Source organism: Lagenorhynchus albirostris, chromosome X (assembly GCF_949774975.1).
Source record: "Lagenorhynchus albirostris chromosome X, mLagAlb1.1, whole genome shotgun sequence".
Classification (NCBI taxonomy): Eukaryota; Metazoa; Chordata; class Mammalia; order Artiodactyla; family Delphinidae; genus Lagenorhynchus; species Lagenorhynchus albirostris.
Window position 1 is genome coordinate 130,717,097 of NC_083116.1, and position 19,678 is coordinate 130,736,774.

A 19,678-nucleotide genomic window follows, 5' to 3' on the forward strand; every position below is an offset into this window, starting at 1 on the left:
AGAGAGGTGCCCTGTGTAACTGCACTCTTCACTGGGAGAGAAAACCATCTGAAACACTCAAGTACCCTGAAGTCAATGCTGAATGTGAATTTTAACATTTAATTAAGGTATGATTTGAATAATTAAAAAATAAAATTCAATCAATCAATCACCAGCCATCCTGGCCAGAGGCCAGCTAAGCCACTGCTCTCTCTCTGCTCCTCGACAAACAATATCTCTTAAAAGTTTGCATTTTGTTTGAATAAATTTATTTATTTACTTTTGGCTGTGTTGGGTCTTCGTTGCTGTGTGAAGGCTTTCTCTAGTTGCGGCGAGCGGGGGCTACTCTTCATTGCGGTCAGCGGGCTTCTCACGGTGGTGGCTTCTCTTGTTGCGGAACACGGGCTCTAGGCGCGTGGGCTTCAGTAGTTGTGGCACGTGGGCTCAGTAGTTGTGGTGCACGGACTTAGTTGCTCCATGGCATGTGGGATCTTCCCGGACCAGGGCTAGAACCCGTGTCCCCTGCCTTGGCAGGTGGATTCTTAACCACTGCACCACCAGGGACGTCCCTACATTTTTAATACCATGGACATCACTGCAATATTTTTAAGAGGCTAATGAGAAGTCAAGAGGTTTTTTATATTTTTAATATGAAACAGAACATCTTCTGTCCCTGGGAACATATTTATGAGAAGCACAACCTATTAAAGAATCACCTTTCCTTTGCATGTTAAACCTATTATTATAGTGTTATTTCCCACATGAACAGCCATGTCTTAAAAGTAATGAGAGTTAATATTTATGGACTGGTTTTTAAGCACCAGGTACTAAGTCCTTTACATGATCTGATTTTATTTTCACTACAACCCTGCAGAGTTGGTTCCTCACCCCCATGATATAGCGTGAAAGTCTATGTCCCCCCCCCAAATTCATATATGGAAGCCCTAACCCCCAACGTGATGGTGTCAGGAGGTGGGGCCTTTGGGGGTGATGAGGTCATGAGGGTGGAGCCCCCCTAAATGGGATTAGTGTCCTTAGAAAAGAAACCCCAGAGAGCTCCCTCGACCCTTCCACCAGGTGAAGACACAGCGAGAAGACACCATCGATGAACCAGGAAGAGGGTCCTCACCAGACGCTAAATCTGCCCTCGCCGGGATCTCAGACCTCCAGCCCCCAGGACTGTGAGGAATACGCTTCTATTATTTATAAACCACCCAGTCTGTGATAGTTTTGCTATAGCAGCCCGAATGGACTAAAGACACCCCATTGTAAGGGCTGAGATGCAAGGCTGGGACCTGCCGAGGGTCATCCAGCCCGAAGGTGGCATTTGGGTTCTGCCCACAAAGCACATGAACTTAACCGTTCTGGGATTCCTCTGCCCTTCCTCCCATGACTCAGACGTTGATTTACGTTGCTCTTGGAATACCCACCTCTTGGAGTTATCTTAATATTCATCAAGATGCCGCTTTTATGATCATGACGTCCCTTATCAATTAACTTCAGCTGTCACCACCACGGCCACACTCTAAACATCACTTTACCATCATAATTGGAAGTCTCACACAATGTAGGATCTTTCCAACACCACCAATTAGTTTATGTTACCCCTGTGAAAACACTTCTTGAAAAATAAATGAGCAGGACCTCCCTGGTGGTGCAGTGGTCAAGAATCCGCCTGCCAATGCAGGGATCACGGGTTTGAGCCTTGGTCCGGGAAGATCCCACATGCCGCGGAGCAGCTAAGCCCATGCGCCACGACTACTGAGCCTATGTGCCACAGCTACTGAAGCCCGCACGCTCTAGGGCCCGTGCTCCGCAACAAGAAAGAGAAGCCACTACAATGAGAAGCCAGCGCACCGCAACGAAGAGCAGCCCCCGCTCGCCGCAACTAGAGAAAGCCCACCTGCAGCAACGAAGACCGAACGCAGCCAAAAAACACAAAAAAACCAAACCAAAAAAACCACCTGGGCCCCCAGCAGTGAAAGGCCATAATCCTAACCACTGGACCGCCAGGGAATTCCTAGAAATAAATATTTAACATTTAATGTGTTAAGCCACTGAAATTCCAGGGCTTCTGTGTTCCCATAGTGATTTCACTGGAAACTCGCAGCCCCTGAGCCCCGCGCTCCTCGGGGTTCCCGGATGCCACTGAGGTTTCTCCGGGGAGGAAGCGCTGCGATGTCGAGCCCCGCGGCCACCACCCCGGTGCCCTGTGGACGGCGCGCTCTCGCGCATGCGGCCCGCGGCCTCACGGAGTCCGTGTGTTCCCATAGTGATTTCACTGGATACGGTGGATGGCTTAAAACACCCCAGTGACGCTGCTCTTCTCATTTGGGGGGAGAAGAGTGCATCACACGTGATCGAGCACCTCCTCTCCTGGGCATATGTCCAGAGACAAATGAAAACTCTGATTCGAAAAGATACATGCACCCCGGTATTCATAGCAGCACTATTCACAATAGCCAAGGAATGGATAAAGAAGATGTGGTCCATATATACAATGGAATATTACTCGGCCATGAAAAAGAATGAAATAATGCCATTTGCAGCTACATGGATAGACTTAGAGAATATTATGCTTAATGAGATGTCAGACACAAGTACTGCATGATATCACTTATGTGTGGAATCTAAAAAAATAAAACCAAATGAACGTCTGTGCAAAACAGAAGCGGACTCCCATAGATAGAGAACAAACTAATAGTTCCCAGCGGGGAGAGGGAAGGGGGAGGGGCATGATGGCGTAGGGGATTAAGAAGCACAAACTATTATGTATAAAATAAGCTACAAGGATATATTGTACAAGACGAGGAATGTAGCCAACATTTTATAATAAAGGGAAGCGGAGTATATTAACCTGTACAAACATTGAACCACTATGTTGTACACCTGAAACTTACCTAACACTGTAAATCAGTCATGGCTCAGGAAATGGCCAATCGGCCTCAGCCTCTCTCTCCCTCCCCCTTTCCCCAACCCCTCCGTTTCCTCTCTAGAACCCAGCACCACATCACCAAAAAGTTTCCATTATTAAAGAAGCTTAGATGGGGTGAGCCACCTCAGAAATCCCTAACAAAATGGGCACTCTTTGTGCCCTGCTCTGAGCTCTTCCCAAACCCGACGGACGGCAGGTGACACCGTGCACAGCACCCCAGGGGCGGCCGGGCAGGTGGACCCAGGGCGGCACCAGGCTTCCGACAGGCGCACGGGCAACAACAGCAGCTGCGCCTGGAAAAGACCAGGCGGGCAGCGCGCGCCCTGCAGGGCCGGTAGGTGGCGCCATCAGATCGCGGTAAAGGGGGTCCGAGCTGCGCCGGTGCCTGCGTCCCGGCAGGCAGCCCCCGAATCACAGCTGGAGTCTGCGGGGCAGCCTCACCCCGCACGCTGTGCTAGGTCCTCACACACGTGATGACCCCGCACAGTCATCCCGCCAGGACCCTCCCCATGCTCGAAGGAAACCCAGCCAGGGTGCCACGGCCCCGCCCCGCCCCAACCCTGGGAGGCGCGAGATGCACAAGGTCAGAGGTCGATTAAAGACTAAATACCGTAAACACACTCCCAGACATAGAACACTAACGCAGGGTTACCAGAGGGGAAAGGGGAGGGGGAGGGATAAATTAGGAGCGTGGGATGAACAGATACGTATCACTGGACCTAAAATCAACAACAAGGTCCTCCTGTAGAGCACAGGGGACTCTATTCAGTATCCTGGGACCACCTATAATGGAAAAGAATCTGAAAAAGAATAGATATTTATAGAAGTATAACTGAAGCACTTTGTGGTACACTTGAAACTAACGCAGCATTGTAAACCAGCCATACTCCGGTTTAAAAAGAGAGTAAATATTAGACAACGTAGAGCATAGGAGACACTTTGCCATCATGAGTTTTCTGATGCCTCAAGTGGGCACCCAAGTCTGGCTTTATACTTGGAAATTTGGAATTTGTGTTAAAGGCAGGGAAGATTTAAAAACCACACTTCTTACACCTTTTTAGAAACAAACCATAATTATCTATTGACACTGAATGACCCCTACCGTTGTCCCCGCAAGGAAGGGTGGGGTTCAAACCCCATAGATGAGTTGGTCTGGCTCCCCCACTATTTCCTTTGAAAGGGGCACAGTCCTTCCTCCCTCAAAGCGATGGGCTTTATGTAAAATATTTCCACACACAGGAAACACCATGAAAGGGCAATCGATGAACGCATATTGTCTGTTTGTTCCCCTCTAGTCCCCCAGTCCCGTAGTTTTCCCTACTAGGGCATTCCTATAGGTTATTACAAGGTACTGACTATAGTGCCCTGTGCTATACGGTAGGTCCTTGCTAGTCATCTTACATTCAGCCTGACGGTTAAGGATGAAGAGCACGTGGGCATTCCTGCCTTAAAGGATATGATGTTTTTCACAGAACATGAAACTGCTTGTTAAATATCCCATTGACAGAACCAGGAGGTCCTCCGGACACCTGAGTTTCCCCCGTCCCTTTGGGAGGGTGGGTGGTGTTGAGCTTGTCACGAAAGTGGACATTTTCCTACAAGCCATCAGTGCTCTATCTTGGCGGGATTTCCCCTGATTTTCACGGACCATCAATCTTTATCGAGCACCCACTCCGTGGGAAGCAAGGACCCCCCCCACTCCCCATAAAAGGGCATAAATACGGATTGAAGTCAGCCCTCGTGATCTCCTAATTGAGGAGCGTTTCAAATGTTAATTGGAGGCCACAGACCTGCATGCAAGTTATAAAAGATTCCACACTCTGTCGACAGGACCCTGATGCATGAAATACAGATGGTTACACCATCCACCTCATAAACATTTTTTAAAAGGAGACTACAAACACAACCATTCAAAAGTAAAACCCTTTCCTACGGTTCCTATAGTTGGTCACCGACCCAGAGCTGCTGCAATAAAGTTTTTTTCAAAGTGCTAAAGTCTGAACTTGCCATGAGCGCTGCCTTGGTTACTCTGTTACTTGATGACTACCTTTCCAATGCACTGAGTTTAATGCATCTGTCTTCTGGGACAAAGCAGTTATCCCAAGAATGCGAGGAATGTTTCCTTGTAAAGCGACCCCATTCTAAGGGGCAGATGGACTGCAGCTGCTTCCCTTTACGGGGAGGTCTTTCTCCTATAGGCGTTTCGGTTCACAGACGGAAATGCGGTACATCTCAATTTTTAATTTCAGTGTATTGAGTGCATCTACGTAAAGCCTTAGCTATTATCCACTGGGCTGACCCGTGTGAGCTTTGAAAGGATTTGGACAAATTATAAAAAGGCATATCCCACAGATAAGAAAGCTGAGAGAGTAAAGGCAAGCAGAAACCACACGCTAAGAAGATGAAATGCCATCCCAGCCTTAGGGTGACATCTTGCTACTATGGAAACATCCCGTTTTAGTTCATTGGCTCCCGTGGGTTTTTACCATTTGCTTTGTTTTTTGGCCTCAATTAGCAAGTCTGTTTTCGCCTAAGCCAACATGTAGGCGAAAACCTATCATCACAGAAACCTAGCAAGATGGAAAAGGATGCTAATTTCAACACCGCCGCTCTCATCCCAAGACACATGCACCAGCCACAGAGCCAGAGAGAAAACTGACAGTTACACAAATCGAGTTGTAGGAGCGGGAATCCTGGGATCCAGGAACAGGACCCCTGACCAGGCTTCGTGGGTGCTGAATACTGGCGACTCGACGTGGAAACCCGGGAGACGGGGTCCCCAGATCCGTAATCCTCCACGGGAGATGGACACGGGGGGCCGTTCGGGCAAGCTTCCTATGATAAAAACACACATGTGGGCGTTCCAAGTGATGCTGAGGGAGAAGCAATTAGTATTGGATTAACTCAGGCAGTTGAGTCAAGCCAGAAAAAGACACTGTCCAAAAACTCTCAGGAAAGGTGTTCAGTCTTCTATATAAAACGCTGGGCCGCCCCCAGCTTGCTCTAGGGTTACCCCAAAGACCTGTAGTCCGTTCAGGAAAATACACACATCTCTTGCACCAGCCTACCTAGAGAGAGTGGCTCGCCAGGGGCCCACAGCTTCTCTGGGTGGACCACGGCCAATGCTTGGTCAGACAGACATCAAGCCAGACAATCAGACAGAAGGGGACTGGATTCCTGATTCTCCTAGTCATGCAGGAGCCCTGGGTCATTGGGGGACCTTCCCTGCTCTTCTCTGCCTGCCCCAAACCCATGGGGTGCCCTTGCCCCTGAGTTCCCAAATGCTACCGCCAGCTCAAATGAAAACCAATCCAGGGGACTCACCTGTGGCTTACAGATGTCCGCTCATGGCTTTGCTTACCAAGACCATCTGGAGGGAAAGATTGGGAGTCTGGGGTTAGCGGATGCAAACCAGTAGATATAGGATGGATCAACAACAAGGCCCTACTGTAGAGCACAGGGAACTCTTCAACATCCTGGGATAAACCATCATGGAAAAGAATACGAAAAAGAATGTATGTATATGTGTAACTGAATCCCTTTGCTGTACAGTAGAAATTAACACACGATTGCAAATCAACTCTACGTCAATAACATTAAAAAAAAATTTTGTTCCTAACCTTCCATCCAAACTCCCCCGTCGTAGTTTCTGCATCTTTCAAGTCTCCGCCCACAGGGTGGCTACCCTCTAGCACCTTTGACAGACAGTATCCATTAACAACCAGCACATGTGTGTGTGCGCATGGGCATGCAGACACACACACACGCCCACACACACCCCCACACACACACCCAGAGCTTCCTGACACAGCACCGATGCTTCCTGCAGGTGGCGCCGTCTGCTGTTACAATCCACTGGGTTTTTAACAATTCCCATCGCATCCACCCAAATCCATCTCAGACCCTTCTCACCGGTCGTGACCTGCAGTCTGAAAAACAGTGCACCAAAGCCAGGATGAAGGTGTGTCGATTCATCCACAATTTCTCTCTAAAGTTCAAGTTCCCCTGTAGGGACCGTCTGGCCTGGATTTTCAGGTTGCTTTGTACACTCAGTAGCAAGGAAAGGTTTTAGACAAACGTACACACGTCGGGAAAAAAAGGAAGCCCTGATGGCTAAGAGTGGACCAATCATTGCCCGGAGGCCTGCGGGTTCAGCCACTGTACCTAGGAAGAGGTTTTAGCAGCTCCTGAAATTTGATCTCGGCACCAGCCATGTATCTGATTCCAAAACAATTCACTCCAGGAAGATCACAGGCACTGAAAGTTGTGTTCCTGCAGGACTTGGAAGAGGAAAACCCATGGCAGGAGTAAATAGAAATAAAAGGCAACAAGGACAATTCTGCGAGTGGAAGGAGAACGGACAGGAGCCTCCGTGTGAGAGCAGCTTTCAGATAAAGCCACGAGTGCGGGGAACGGGGGCTGAGAGCAAAAGTCAAGTAACCCACGGGCTTCCCTGGTGGCGCAGTGGTCGAGAGTCCGCCTGCCGATGCAGGGAACGCGGGTTCGTGCCCCGGTCCGGGGGGATCCCACATGCCGCGGAGCGGCTGGGCCCGTGAGCCATGGCCGCTGAGCCTGCGCTCCGCAATGGGAGAGGCCACAACAGTGAGAGGCCCGGGTACCGCAAAAAAAAAAAAAAAAAAAGTTAAGTAACCCAGACGAGGGTGCGAAGGGCAGGCTGGCTCTGAGGGTGCACAGAGCCTGGACACGGTATGAGTTTTACGGTGCTGGGCGAGGGCATGCTTCTCGACAGAGTGACTGTTCTCTCGCCATCCACAGGACTAGCTTCTATGTCAAGGCTCCTCCGGGAATCCGATTAAGTTAAACACACACACACACAAGACGTTAACAGATGGCGACCAACCAGAAGGCACCAAAGCTCAGGAGAGCCATGTGGAAAACGCTCCCTGAACTGAGTTCATTTTCTCACGGTCAACATCCAAGTCCATTTGGCGAGCAAAGAATGGTGACATGTGTCCTCAGACACCTCCTATGCCTTCACACCAGGGCGGCTCTGGCTCTGGGCGTCGGAGAGGTTCTGCCGACAAAGTTAAGTTTAACGAAGAATGTCAGAGATAGGCTCCCCTCCCTAGCGGACCCCCAAGAAACAGGAACTCTGCGTGTGCGAGTGAGGTGGGAGTACCGGAAGCGGGAACAGGCAGCCCGTTGCCCTTCTTGCTTTGGCCCGGGGACAGCTTGAGGCTGGGAAGGCAGATGCCTTCAGAATTAGAAGCTGCAGCCCTGCAAAAAGATGCACAGTATTGCTGCTCATCAGATACTTCCTGGGGGATACCAACTGTTTGCTGTGTGTGTGCAGGTACTAGGCATCCCCCCCCCCACCCCGCCAGGTGACCTTGAGAAGCCCCCTGACTGCAAATCCTGCTGGGCTGGGTCACCTCACCTGCAAGGACATTCCTTCAGCCCCTACTCCTTTCACAGACCGCAGACCCGTCCTGGCTGCCCGGAGCCGGGGATGTGGCCTCCTTCTTTGGCCCCAGCGCGGGTGGGTACCCTCCGTTCTTCCTATGCCGCACCGCGGGGAGAGCACAGTCCCCGGGGTGGGCTGCAGGAAGGGGTCCAGGGCCACTCTGGAATCCACTCCTGATTCTTTCCTGCCCTGTGTCCCCGCCGGACCAGACCATCCCCTCACGATCACCGTGCACGTCCTGCACGCATCCTCACTCGGCTGCCGTCAGAGGGGATGCTGTTTCCGGTGGGTTCAGGCCCTGTGTCCAGGCTCTGAAGGTCACCTGGAGTGAGTACAGGAAAAGAGCCCCTGGCCGCCCCCCGCCCCCGAGGCACCCGGGACTCAGGGATGGGGGGCTCCCCTGCAGATGCGTTCCTCCCGTTCACAGCCCCTCACCCTGCACACATGAGGCCTTCTGACCACCCAGCCCCTGGCGTTGGGGGCCTCACGTGGTGGAGACTGAAATCGGAGCTCCTGGGTCCTGAACGCCCTATCCTCTGGGACACCGGTGGCTCTGTTTTTCGCATATCCCGAAGTTCTAGTCTAGGCCCTGGTACCCCTGTCCTGCACCGCGTCCCTGAAGTGCTGGGCTGGGGGGATTCTACCTCCTTCCGGCTGTCCCTGCCGGAAGGGCCAGGGGGCATCAGCCCTAAGCGCAGCCCAGCCCGCAGGAAAGGGGTGTGTGTGTGTGTGTGTGTGTGTGTGTGTGTGTGTGTGTGTGTGAGTGTGTAGGCGGTGGGGGACAAGGTCTGGTTTGTCATCCACAAGGCCCAGCCCAGGAGGGTGGGAGACGCACGTATGGGAAGGTGGCGCGGGCGTGCGAGGCTTCTCGTCCGTCAGGGCACAAGCCCGCCTCCCCATTCCGGGAGGTCCAGCCCCGGGCTCTTCATCCATTTCCTCCAGAACGGGGCGCCCCCTTACGTAAGGGCACTCCGGTCTGAACCTGCCCCCTGCCTCTGCCCCATCGCGTCTGCACCCCGTCCTGCCCGGGTCAGCAGTGAGTTGGATACAACCCGCAGCCCCTCCCGAGTCCAGCCAGCCAGCAGCGCTCCGGGAGAGAGGGGGCAGGAAGGGGCTGCCCGACTCCGCCGTTGCCTCTTGCCCGCCTTCCCCGGTCCTCCGTAATTACAGCTCAGCGCCCCGGCCGCGGGCTGAGGGGCGGGCGCCCGGGAAACGGGGAGCGAGGGGGGCGCGCGGACGGGGAGCGGGCGGACCGCCGAGGCTGAGACGGAGCGAGAGGGCCGGGGCGCCGGGGCGGGAGGGGCGCGCGCGGGCCGCGGGTGGGGACGCGGCTCCCCCCCCCCCGCCGCGCCGCAGCCCCTCCCCGCGCGCGGCCCCGCGCCTCCCCGCCGCGCCCCCGCCGCCCGGCAGCCCCGCGCCCCACGCCGCCCGCGGACGGCCGCGCGCCGCGCCCCGCGGGGCCGGGCTTCCACCTGTCCCCGCGCGCCCGCCTTCTCGCCGCCGCCCAAGTTTGCGGGGACCTGCCGGGCGCGCCGCCTCGCCGCCTCCGTCCGCGTCCGCGTCCTCGCCCATGGCCGCCGCGCCCCCCGCGCCGCCCGCCCAGCCCCGCGGCCGCCGGGCCCGGTGAGCGCAGGAGCGCGGGCCCCGGAGCGGCGCCGGGCGGTCGGACCCCGCGCGCAGCCGCCCCGAGCAGCCGCGGCCGAGCGGCGGGCGCCCGTCCCCGGCACGGAGCACTGCGGATGAGGCGCGGGGCCGGCGCGGGGCTCCGGGCGCGCTCGGGGGTCGTGAGCGCCGCGCCCCGCGCCCCGCGCGCCCCGCCGGGGCCATGCAGTCGCTCATCTCGCCGGTGACCAAGGCGATCCTGGTGGCCCTCTTCATCTTCGCCATCCTGCTCATCCTGTACGTGATCCTCTGGTACATCTGCCGCGATGTGGACTGCGACCACGGCATCTGAGCGCCGCGGCCCCCGGGGCCCGCCGCGCTGAGGGCGCCCCCGCGGCGCCGGGCATGGGGGCGGGGCGGCCCGCCGGCGCCCCCCGCCCCGGGCCCCGCCGCGCGCCCGCCGCAGCCACCTGGCCTTGACCTTCAGGGACGGAGCGGGCAGAGCGGGTGAGTGCACTCCGGCGGCCGCCCTGCGGGGCGAGGCGGGGGCGAGCCGCAACTTCGCGGCGGGCGCGGGGTGCCGGCGCGGGACCGGCCCCGGGTGGGCGCCGCGCCCCGGCCTCGCCACCCGGGGGGAGGCGGCGGCGGGAGGGCGTGCGGAGGGCCGGGCGCCCCCCGATCCAGCCCGGCGCCTTGGGTCCGAGGAGCCGGGCGCTCCCGCCTTGGGTCGCCACCTGCGCAGCGGCCCGGGGCGGAGCGGGACCGAGCTGCCGGGCGCCCGGTTGCTGCCGCGCGCTGCCGGGTCCCCAGCCGTCGGCCCGCGGGCGCGGGGCCCCCGCGCGGAGGACCCCGGGCAGCCCCGCCGGGCCGTGCGGAGAGAGCGCGGCGCGGGGGGGCCGAGCGCCATCCACCGCAAAGGGATACCTCCCGCCAGCAGTGGAAAACGGGTCGAAAGCCCGGGGCGCCCTCCTCACGCCCCAGGCACCCCCGAGGGGCGCAGACCCGCGGGGATGGGAATTCCTCCCCGGTGCCCTAGCCCCCTACCCCAGAGGAGAGGGAAAGTGGGAAAGCTTTGCCCTCCGCCAGGTGTGCCGAGCAAGTTTGCGACTTAAATAAATATCTTGTTATCCAGAAAAAAATACCTCTCTCTGAACGTCTCTGTGCAGAAGGAACGCGTGAGGAAAAACACCCATCTTAGACAGGCTGCCAGTTTATGCACCTGCAGATGGCTAGGCCGTCTTCCTGGGGTAATCAGGGCAGAGGGGGATGTCTGGGTCCCGGCGGTCATGAGGGAGCCGCCCCAGCTCTCAGCAGCCCAGCTTTGTGCAATTCATGTTAGTGCATTCCTCTCCCACTAACCGTTTCCAGCCCCTGGAGGGTTAAGGAAACTGAAAGCGCAGGCACTCCTCGTCCCCCGGAATCTTTGGAAAACCCAAGGGGAGCGAGCCTGTCTGATGTGGGGCGATCAGGGTTTGTGCGCGTTGCGTGGGTTTTCTCCTGCGGTTAAAATTGGTGCGGAGTCGGAGAGTGGTCCTGCAGCCTCCAGCGCACGTCTCCAAGATCCAGTGTCTGAGGACCTGGAGGGCGGGGAGGGGAGACCCATTTTCAAGATGACAAACGCTGTTTGAGGGAAGAGAGATCCGAGGACACCCCCCAGACAATGCCCCGAATGCAAATGCATTCTGAAGGCGTTCTGTGGAGCTGGCTGGGGAAACGCTCTCCTGTCACATGCATCTCTGGAGGGCCTGCCCCAGCTCCGGAGACCGGTCCGCTTCCCCTGTCCACCGCCCCCACCGCCCCCAACCCCCATCTCTAGAGCTAGAGCCTAAGATTTGCTCAGCTGGGTTCGAAACAGACTAGGCAAATACTTCTGATAAATTTCTGAAGCGCCGCGCCTTAGGTATCAGGTGAATTAGCTGCGCGAAAGGAGGTTAAAAGATTCGTGATCACATCCCCAAATATGATGCCTTGAAAACTGTCCCCCCTCCACCAGAGAAAGTACCTCACAAGTCTGCATCCCACGCACCGCACGTGAATTAGGAGCCAGAATTACAACAAACACACACACTGCGGGAGAGTGGATTAGGAAAGGGGAAGCCACCCATAGGAGGTGCCTGAGTCTCCGGTGAGCCTGGGGGAGGACATTGTGATTGGGGGCTAGTGGGGCCCATCTGGCAGGGGTAGGAAAACACCTTTACAAGGAAAAGAGCCCAGCATTACATAACTGAGACCATCCAGGGTGTCTTCCTGTGGCAGGAGGGTCGGTCCCCCACGGCTGATGGTGCTGGCCACACACACACACACACACACACACACACACACACACACACGCGCGCGCGCGCACACACACACACACACACACACACACACACACACACACGGGAGCGGGACCCCATTCCCATCCGGTGACGTGTCAGGTCGGTCCATGCTGGGCCTCCCTTGGGTTATGTTCCCCACACGCCATTTCAATCCCGACAGATCAGCATTGATTCCACTTCCCAGAGAATATGCCTTCCCATCAATTAGAAACCAGCCATCTGCATATTATTTCTGTGACCCATGAAATGCGTCTCCTTCGTAATCATTGCCGTCTCTGCGGAGAGGGTCATCGCAAATTCAGGACAAAAACACAGGGTCCCCGGATTCAAATGGCCAGGCGTGTGTGAAGTCGGCTGCTCTTAATGAATCCGTGAGTTAATGCTCTTGCTGTGACACGGTAATGCCCACAGTGTAGACACTCGCCCCCTCCCACCCCGACATAGACCAGGGCAGAACCACGACCCTTTTAGACATAATGAAATCACGGTCCCTCACGTTCACAGTAGCCTCTGTGATCTACAGGAGACCTTCCCAAATGGCCTTCTGGATAAACACCAGTATTCCCATTTCAGGTACAAACCGAGGTAGTTTCTCGCCCAAGGTCATGGAGCCAGAAGTGCCGAGGCGTCACTGGTGAAGGACAGAGTCATGCTCGGGGAGCTTCCGGCCGGAGAGGGGCCGCTCGGGAGACCTTCCTCTGCTTCCGTGAAAGGAGCGCCCTGTTCCATGACTTATGTCCATCACTGCATGTTTCCACCCATCACCTCTCCAAGGGAGCCCCGAGATCCTGGGGACCCTGTGGGTGTTTACCGTCTAAAAGGAGACCGCTCCTCTGCCTGAAGACAGCAACCTCTACCAAGAATCATTCTCTGGGGCCCAGAAAGATCACTCCTGAATCCGGGGGGGGGGGCGTGGTGAGGCTGATCTCCAAAGGCTGGAAAGAGTGTGACAAGGTAGAAATATCTGTCCTGTCACCTTCTGAATTTTCTACGGACAAGCAACAAACCCAGAGTGCCTGCCGAAAGGAAACAACAAAATGGGGCTTCCTATAAATAACAATTACATCTTATACTTACGGAGTGTGTTACAAAGTACCAGCCAGAGTTAAAGGGACACTATTTACATCGCATTTTATCCTTCTGACAGCAACGTGAGTCTAATGATGATTCCAGTTATACAGAACAGAAAAAAAGAGGTTAAAAGAAAAAGATTATGTAATTTTCCTAAGATCACAAGGAAAACAAACCAGTCACCAAGAGTTTCCAAGCTCTTACCGCGGACCTGCACGCACGCTCACGTGTGTCTGTAAATAAAAGCTCACCTCCGTGGCTGTCCCATTCCAAACATTTTTAATGGTGCTTCTCTCTTCACCTCTCCCTTAGGGCTTAGGAATCGTATTCTTCTTCTAAGTTGTTTTTGATAGATTACAAAATAACTGCTTAATATATATTTACAGGCATTGAGCACATAGGTTTCCATTTTAAAAAAGCTTATGACTTATTTCTTTATAAATATTGATAATCAGACATACAGATTTGAAAAAGTGAATTCAAGAGTGTGCCTAGTATATAAAATAGATAACCAGCAAGGACGTGCTGTATAGCCCAGAGAACTATACGCAATATTTTGTCATAACCTATATGGGAAAATAATCTGGAAAAGAATATATATATAGACACACACACACACACACACACACACACACACACATATAACTGAATCACTGTGCTGTACACCGGAAACTAACACTGCATTGTAAATCAACGATAGTTCAATTAAAATTTTAAAAAGAGTGTGTCTCTATTTTTACATTTTGGAAGCTGTCAGTTAACGTTCCTAGGGCTGCACCGCGTGGCTTGTGGGATCTTAGTTCCCCGACCAGGGATTGAACACTTGAACCCAGGCCTTCGGCAGTGAAAGCGCTGAGTCCTAACCACCAGACCGCCAGGGAAGTCCCGGACAGCACTTTTTTAATAACAGTGTCCTAATATGTTTTGAGAACACTTTTGTGTCCTACAAGGATTGCGCTTTGCATCGTATATTGTGTAAAGATGCCCTCAAAGCTCCCTCCTGTGCCCCCCGCCCCTTTCTTCCCCAAACTGAAGGTTTCTCCAAAGAGGCAAAGAGTGGCTGCTGGAAACCTCGGCTTCTTTCAAAGAATAGTTCGTTGATGGAAGTGAGCCCCTTGGGTCTGCACAGAAGCATCAGGGGAAACGGGGAAACAGAGCATCGAGGACCCAGCACGAGGGAAAAGTGATGACACTTGGAAGGACGCTGTTTGTGAATCACATAAGAAAGAACTTTGTAGCAGTGAAACTTTTTGTGGGCTGCCCCAGGAGTGGCCGGGGCTGTTTGCTTGCTGGGCAGTTGACTTTTGCTCAGGATGTGTGAGCTGGCGGGCGGGGTTGGAGAAGTATAGTCCTGGGGTTTCATACTGTGTGAGTGGATGTACCTATCCCCCAGCTCCCGCATCCCTGAAAAGCAAGATTCTCTGGCAGAAGCAAACGTGTTACAATTCAAGACAAGTGACTTTGGGGGAAAAGAATTGGGTACGGAATCTGATTGTTGCTTCTGAAGCTATTTTCAGCTTCAGAAAGAAAAAAAAAAAAAAAAAGGAGGCAGAGAATGTTTGTCAAGCCATCACAATGCCTCATACAATAGCCTGTGTTCCTACTTTGTTCAAGCTCCACTCCACAGATGTTCATCAAAGTGGTCTGCATTGCAGATGTTTCTAGAACACGTGGGCACGCAGGTCACAGAGATCGAAGGTGTTGGCAGGTAAGGAAGACCGAGCGTCTCACCTCTTCCTTTCAAGATGCGGTATTCTCCGCGTGTCAGGCTAAATCACAGTTGCAGAGTGAAATGGGAAAGAAGTGGATTTGAAGCTTGAGGGGGGTGGGATGGAGCCCTGACTTGGAGCCGGGGCTGCTGGGCCTGTGGCTGGCGGGGATGCAGGAGGCTGCATCTGAAACCCGTACGCCGGGCTGGGATGCTGGGCTGTGCATACAGGAATAAGGCAGCTCAGGCAAAGAAGAAAACAGTCCCCGTGGAACGTCCTAAACCCCTTCTGTGCCTCTGAGTGGCTCCATCTCTAACAGACCATGTTTCCATAAGTCACTCCCCACCCTCCGACACAGATGGAGTCTATGCGACATGTAAATAAAAAGGAAACACAAACGGAATATAAAGCATGACCTTCCGGCCACGTGCGGTCCACGCCGAGCTCCCAGTTTCTTCCAGGGAGGGGCGTCTGTCCTCCACGGGGCGTCCGGCACGCGCATCCCCACCGTGACGTGACAGACGTGGACCTGCCACCGTCTTTCAAGTAGCATTCCCCCCCAGTTGGATTTCTGGGGCCTGGGAGCAGGGACCATGCATTTATTAAGCACCTCCTGTGGGTTTAAGATTGTTTCACGTGACCCTTACAAAACCCTGGGATGAGCTGTTGGGTTTTCCTCTGCGTGGATGAAAACTGGGTCCAGCTACGTAGTCAACAGGGATCTGAAGGGCAGGCTGCCGGGATCAGCAGTGGCTGATGTGAGCCCGCTTTTGCTCTCACTCTCCATTGGGCCAGACCAAGCCTTCCGTTCACCTGCATTCGCCTCGCTGTGGTTCCCTAGACGTCTAAGCACAGCAGGCAGTGCTGGTGTCTGTGTGCATCCGGTGGTTGAAGCTGTAGGTCGACCAGTCGCCCGGGGTGATCATGGGAGGATCACCGGGGAAATGGGCTCACCACACTCGTGAAACGTCAAACGCATGCTTGCGTCTCCCAAGGCACAACAGTCCGACCACCATGCAGTGTCACATTACTCTTTATTAAAATGTTTATTGAAATATAGTTGAGTTACAATGTTGTGGTAGTTTCAGGTGTACAGCAAAGTGATTCAGTTATACATAGATATGTATAAACATATGTATTCTTTTTTACATTCTCTTCCATGATAGGTTATTACAAGATATCGAGTATAGTTCACTGTGCTATACAGTAGGTCCTTGTACTCTTTTGAATTTTTTTTTTTTTTTTTTTGCGGTACACTGGCCTCTCACTGTTGTGGCCTTTCCCGTTGCGGAACACAGGCTCCGGACGCGCAGGCTTAGTGGCCACGGCTCACGGGCCCAGCCGCTCCGCGGCATGTGGGATCTTCCCGGACCGGGGCACGAACCTGTGTCCCCTGCATCGGCAGGCAGACGCTTAACCACTGCGCCACCAGGGAAGCCCTCTTTTGAAGTTTTTAAAATGTAACAGGAATGTCCTTGACAGTCCTCAGGTATGGCTTGATCCAGGGCCTCAACTGATGTCAGCAGGACTCAGTGTCTCTCTGTCTCTCATTGCTCTTTCTTCTTTGGTACATGACTCTTCGTTGCTACGTTATCACCATGTTTGTGAAGCATGAATACAATTAGGATGAAGACTAAATTATTCCCCACCCCACCACCATTTCATCTTTTACTGTTTGGATACCAAGGGAGCAAATCTCATGGAGATGATGACAGCATAGGTGTTGGATGTTATCAACTACGCAAAATTCCAAGACAACCAAAGGCAAAAAAAGAACTGAATAAGATAGTAGAGGGGGATAGAAAGAGACATGGGAAGGAATGCATCACAAAACAGGGGCTTAAAACAGTGTGTATTGCATCAACTTCTAGAGGAAAAAATGTAAACAAGTAAACAGAGGAGCTTGCAATGAACAGTCATGAGAGAAGCAGAAGTGTCAGTTTGTTGAACCGGGGGCCCCCGGACGGTCCATTCTCCTCTTTTCTCGCTTCTTTTGAAAGCACGAGTTTCTTCCGACGCCACTGTTGCAGAGAATTATTTGAGCATCTTTTGGCATTTGTCTTTGCTTGTGTATGGTTTCATCTTCGAGAAATACTACACGCGCCCAGAAAATTACACCCTGCTGAAAGGAGCCCTGTACCACACACACACACACACACACACACACACACACACACACACACACACACACACACACACCCTGAGGCCTCCGCCAGCCCCCTCGGGCGCACGTGTGGTATCTGAGTCATATGCACCCACGTCTGTTATTAGAACGTTCCGAGTGAATTTCCCCTTCACCATTACTCACATGCTGAGACCCTTCCAGGGTCGAATTCCACAAACAATTATAGAACATACCAACAACGAATAACACCTATGCATTGTAGTGCGTATGCTGACCATAGCCATGCAGAAGTTGTACAGCTGTGCTAACGTTTTATTCGATTCCTATCTCTTTTCGTGGTCATTGTTTTTGGTGTGTCTGTGACAGAGTTCTCAAGTGTTAGGACCCTAATCCCATGTTTCTCTGAAACCCTTTGATTTTTATCTTGGATTTGCCCAGCACCGTGATTTTCAGAAACACGGAATACCACCTCATTGCAGAACTGGCTGTGATTTAACGCCTTCTCTGTTTTTATTAAGTTACTTTTAAATTTCCTGCAATTTCTGCAGGTAGGTTAGAGACGGCCCAGGATATTCATGCTCTGTGGAAACTAAAATCTCATTGTAAAAAAAAAAGGAATGAGGATCTCGAGATTTCACTCTGCCTGGGGTTCACTTTCTTGTTTGCCATCTTTTGCTCCCTTTTTCCCCTTGAAGTGTTTCTAGGGTGCAGAGCTGTTTTGTTTTGTTTTGTTTTTTTTACCAAAGGAATTCTACTTAGGAAATAATTATTCTTCTCCTGGAATAAAAAACTCTCCTCGGTCTCTTCTTCAGCACTCAGGGCTTTATTTAGTCCACTGAGCTATAAAGAGAGGCTGCTTCCTGCCAGAGCTGGGTGACCTGTTTCGGGGCCTATATTTCCCCGTCCTCCTTGGCATCCCAGCCCTTTTCCAGCCCACCTCCTCCTTGGGTGAATCAGGCAAAACCAGGGGAGGCCCAGCCTCGGCCTGGAAATCAGGATGTCACCTTCCGTCACAAGCAAAAGTCCCAGAATGATGACGTCCTGTTTGTCCCACTGAATCATTCCTAGAGTAAGTTTTTTTTATTTTGATTGAAGTATAGTTGCTTTACAATGTTGTGTTAGTTTCTGCTGTACAGCAAAGTGAATCAGCTGTACGTATACCTATATCCCCTCTTTTTTGGATTTCCTTCCCATGTAGGTCACCACAGAGCCGTGAGTAGAGTTCCCTGTGCTCTACAGTAGGTTCTCATTAGTTATCTATTTTATACATAGTATCAATAGTGTATATATGTCCATCCCAATCTCCCAGTTCGTCCCACCACCACCCCCGCCCCCCCCTTGGTAACCGTAAGTTTGTTCTCTACATCTGTGACTCTGTTTCTGCTTTGCCAATAAGTTCATCTGTATCATGTTTCTAGATTCCACATAGAAGCGATATTATCCAATATTTGTCTTTCTCTTTCTGACTGACTTCACTCTGTATAACAGTCCTTAGGTCCATCCACGTCTCCGCAAATGACACTATTTCGTTCCTTTTTATGGCTGAGTAATATTCCGTTGTATATATGCACCACATCTTCTTTATCCATTCCTCCGTTGATAGACATTAAGTTGCTTCCATGTCCTGACTATTGTAAATAGTGCTGCAATGAACATCGGGGTGCATGCATCCTTTCGAATTATGGTTTTCTCTGGATATATGCCTAGGAGTGGGATGGCTGGGTCGTATGGTAGTTCTATTTTTAGTTTTTTAAGGATCCTCCATACTGTTCTCCACCAATTTACATTCCCACCAGCCGTGCAGGAGGGTTCCCTTTCCTTCACACCCTTTCCTGCACTTATCGCTTGTAGATTTTTTGATGATGGCCATTCTGAACCTAGGGTATATTTTTTGACTAGTGGTTTACTGCACTCAAGGAGTTAAGACGGGACGCCCATCTTCCACGAAGGGAGAATATGAATCATTTCCACCCGGCGGCCCCCTGTGCTAGCAGATATAGAGAGGTATTCATTCAAAATGGAAAACAAACACCAAAGGGAAACGGGGGGGGGGACATAAATTAGGAGTTTGGGATTGACATGTACACACTACTGTATATAAGATAGATAACCAACAAGGACCTACCGTAGAGCACAGGGAACTCAATATTCTGTAATAACCCAAATGGGAAAAGAATTTGAAAAAGAACAGATACACGTCTATGTACAACTGAATCACTTTGCTGTGCACCTGAAACTAATACAACATTGTTGATCAATTATACCCCACTATAAAATAACAATCTTTAAAAAGTGGAAAATAAAGCAAAACAAAAATCACATGTAGGCAAAGGTGTGATTGTACACGTTCCCATACAGTGTTTGTTGGATCATTTTTCAAACATTCACTGAGCAGTAGAGGTTTATTTACGTGTTACTTTGGGATGTTAGGTATTTGTGGAATTAAAAAGAATCAGGCACTCCTGTACTTTAGTTTTAAAATCTGTGATGTTCTTTAAATTCATAATAAGTTGA

At 52.3% G+C, this 19,678-nt stretch overlaps 1 long non-coding RNA gene across 1 annotated transcript; it reads right to left on the minus strand.

The window, feature by feature from the left end:
- Positions 1-5,021: 5,021 nt before the first annotated feature.
- Positions 5,022-7,414, minus strand: LOC132513651 (uncharacterized). The gene is made up of 3 exons (XR_009538510.1): positions 6,535-7,414; positions 6,239-6,284; positions 5,022-5,749 (listed from the first exon to the last, which is right to left on the minus strand). It is a non-coding gene; the product is annotated as an uncharacterized LOC132513651 (long non-coding RNA).
- Between the last annotated feature and the right edge of the window lie 12,264 nt (positions 7,415-19,678).